Here is a 4155-nt window from a genome sequence, read left to right as displayed (position 1 = left end):
GAATAATGTCTCTTATTTTACTGCACCCCTGATTGGGACTCCTTTTGACACTGGATTGGTGGCAGCAACTTTTTGTCAACTGTAAGGTAGGAACAGATTTTTGAGGAACTTGAATGCCACCTAGATAAATTGGAACATTTTGTTTTGGAGGTTTGGGAGACTGATGAATGTGGTGTTTTACAAAGAATATCCTGGTGGTGGTCCAGAGTGGTTTAGAGGATATATCAAAATGGAGGTCGGGAAGACTTTACCAAGCATTAAGAACAATGAAGGCCAAAGCCAAGAATATACAACTGTTTATTCATTCTGTCCTGTTCTCCTTGATGCATAAATGCTAATTTAGTGAGGCATCAAGAATGAGAGGTACCAAGTTTGACTTTATTGGGTCCTTTACCAGCCCCTGAAGAATACCTAAATAACTGCATATGTCACATTTCACAATCCAAGTCCATACACTATCCTGGGTCAACAGCAACTAGACTGAACTGGTAGGACAAAGCCAGCCTGTGGCCAAGACCACGAAAGTGTTTCAAGGAAGTTTATCCCCTCCCATCTTAAAATACCTCTTCCTGTTTTGAGGATTCAGAAACCAAAGACTTTTTATAACCTCACAGAACAACAAGGGGACATATTGACTAATTATCCAAAAATCAATACCACCTGTCACATCTCTTATAAGATCCATGTATCAAACTACCTGCTGAAATCCCCTGAATATTAAGCATCTCAAAATTAATATGTATAAAACTGAACATATCATCTGCCTCCATCCCAACTCATAATTATCATCTGCCTCTTCCTGTATCACCCCTCTCCATGGATGACTCCACCGTTTACCTTATTGCATCACAGAAGACTTACAAATTTCTCTCTCTCTCTCTCTCTCTCTCTCTCTCTCTCTCTCTCTCTCGTTCTCTCTCTCTCTCTCTCTGAAAAGCCTTACTTCTTATTTGTTTCTTTTATTTACTACTTTATCCTTGGAGACTCAGCTTAGCCATTATGTTCTTGAGAAACCCTGCTTCAGTTTTCCTAATGTGGGTTAAATGTTCCCTTGTCTCAGGTGGTACTTTGATCATATTTTGAATATAAAATTAATGACATTCTACGATATTGTAATGGTCCATTTTTCCCACTAGAAAATGAGTCCCTTGAGGGAAAGTGTCCATATCTTTTTTCTATCAATGATGTCTACATATAGTACATTCTTCAGAGTATTTGTTACTGGGAGGGATGAATGAATGAATTTGAACATATTCATAGTGATATGTAAAAGGTCAATACCTGATCTCTTCTGGAGAGCAGGTTTGATAGGTACAGAGCAGGGAAAACACGATGATGACAGGATTGAACGCATGGAGGTAACATTGGTTTGAAGAGTGTTAGGAGATGCTATGAGCAGAGGAAAGGTGATACTGAAGCTTTCACAGAAACTGCCCATCATTGGAGAGGGCAAGCCTTGTCAATATAGGAATTTGTGTTTGGACATTGAAAGAGTGCCGCCAATTTAGGAGTGACAGCTGACTTCCTGGGATGCTGTTAGTTAGCTGGATACTGGAAGTTAACAGGAGGCTACTAATTATCCAAGGAGAAATAGACAGTGCTTATAGAAGGAAGAAGACTTCCATACTTTTAGTCACAAGAAAGCATCTGAATGAAAGCATCATCAACCACCTCTCCCTTTCCTCCCTGACCCTGAGTGACTCTCTGAATGAGAGTTCCTTAGACCTGTGTAAGACAATCTGTGGGATATTCTAGGGATGCAGAACTGGGCTTGAGGCACTGACTACATGATATGATTTGAAGGAATACATGTTATGTTGTTAGAGGGCATGGCATGCTGTACTCATTTCTGCATCATTCTATAAGACTCAAGGCATAATCTTGCAAATAAGGAGGCATTCCTTTGATTTATAACATGTTTAATGAGGTAGTGCATTACAGAAAAGAGTATTAGATTTAGAGGTAGAGAGACATCAAGAACTATTTTTAACATTTACACATTCCTGCTATCTGACCATGGAAACTCACTTCAATTCTCTGTCCCTCAGTTTCCTTTTCCTTAAAATTAAGATATCACTATCGACTTCATTAGTTTTTTGTGAACAATACAGTGAGCTGAGTGAGTGAAAAAAAATGTATGACACAATTGGGCAAAGAGTACGTACTCCATACAGGTCCTTTGGAACTGGATAAATGACTATGACAGGGTACAGGACCCCTGCTCTAAAGGATTCATCCACTGCATGCCAACCCTTCATTAGAGCTATATTTCTTCTTTTGATTTTGAGGGATTTTGATCACTGAGATGGACCCCTTTATAAAAAAAATACTTCTCTGAGGGGTCACACCTCATTCTGGTACCTTGTTATCAGTTAGTACCATTGCATTCAAAGTTACCACAGCAAGCCAAACCAAGAATGACACAAGGACACAAGAAAGGACACCTTACTGGGGTAAAGCAGAGGAGAGGAGGTGGAGTAGGACAGAAAATGCGGTCTCTCACCATTAATGTGGGGGTGAAATAAAGACGAATACTGCCTACTTCATCAATTTGCCTAGGGCTTATTATCATGGTGGCAGGAAGGTCTAAGAGACAATGCCTGGGCTCTGCTACTGAGGGTGACATTTAATTGGCATTTCATATATGTCTACACCCCCCCCCACACACACACACACACTCACACCATAAACCTGGAGGTAAAGTCTCATATTGTGACATAAAATGAACTGTGTATTTTATTAAATTTTTGGAATGAAACAGTGCCACAGTATACTTACTCCCTGTGTCATTTTTCATAAAGTGTGAGAAGCTCTTCATTTTACAGAAGGAGAAATGTCATTGGAAATATGGATTCATTGGGAAAAATCTGTGCAGGAAACAAATGAAAGCTTCTTAGAATCTTTCCCCTTTCCCATTCTTCTCCCATGGCCACTGCAGAGGGAGAGGGATTTGTGCGAATGACTGTGTTTCTGGATAAAAGGAATTGTCAGAAGTGCCAGGAGAAATCTGGTCTTTAGAAGACCTACATACTCTACATGCATGAGCAAATAAGGCAAAAAATGTATATTTTCCAGGTCACAGGGTAGGAAAAATCATCTTTGGGGCCCTGGAAATGGCTTAATCCATAGTAGAAAACTGAAGTCTGCTTTAACAGAAGAATAGGGCCTGTCTAATTCTTGTATTTCCCCAGTGCCTAGCATAGTGCCTGGCACATAGTAGTTATTTAGTAAATGTCTCTTGAATACCCAAATAAGGTGATGTATTAGTTTCCTAGGGCTGCTTTAACCACGTGCCACAAACTGGATGGCTTAAAAGAACAGAACTGTATTCTGTCACAGTTTGGGAGGCCAGAAGTCCAAAATCAAGGTGGTGACAGAGCCATGCTGCCTCTGAGTTGTCGAGGGCAGGATCTTTCCTTGTTTCTTCTAGCTCTGGTAGCCCCAGGTGCTCCTTGACTCCTGGCAGCATAACTCCAGTCTCTGCTTCCATCTTCACATGGTCATCTTCCTTTCGTGTGTCTCTGTGTTTCCACACAATGTTTTCCTCTCTGTATCTTCTCCTCTTATAAGAATGAGAGTCAACTGACACATGCAAAAAAATGAAACTGGACCACCTCCTTATGCCATATACAAGAACAAATTCAAAATGGATTAAAGTCTTAAATATAAGATCTGAGACCATAAAACTCCTAGAAGAAAATATAGGGTCTAAATTTGCTGACATTACCCTGAGAAATATTTTTACTGATACATCCCCGTGGGCTAGGGCAGTAAAAGAAAAAATGAACATATGGGACTACATCAAACTTAAAAGTTTTTTCGCAACAAAAGAAACCATCAATAAAGCAAAAAGGAAGCCTACTGAATGGGAGAAGATATTTGTCAACAAGATATCTGATAAGGGGTTAATATCCAAAATATATAAAACACTCATGCAACTCAACACCACAAAAAACAAACAACCCAATTAAAAAGTGGGCAGAGGATATGAAGAGACATTTCTCCAAAGAGAACATACAGATGGCCAAAAAGCATATGAAAAAATGTTCAATCTCACTTAGCATTAGGGAAATGCAAATAAAATCCACAATGAGATACCACCTCACCCCGGTCAGAATGGCTATCATCAATAAATCAACAAACAACAAATGCTGG

Source organism: Hipposideros armiger, unplaced genomic scaffold, assembly GCF_001890085.2.
Source record: "Hipposideros armiger isolate ML-2016 unplaced genomic scaffold, ASM189008v1 scaffold_545, whole genome shotgun sequence".
Taxonomy (NCBI): Eukaryota; Metazoa; Chordata; class Mammalia; order Chiroptera; family Hipposideridae; genus Hipposideros; species Hipposideros armiger.
This window is presented reverse-complemented; position numbering follows the sequence as displayed.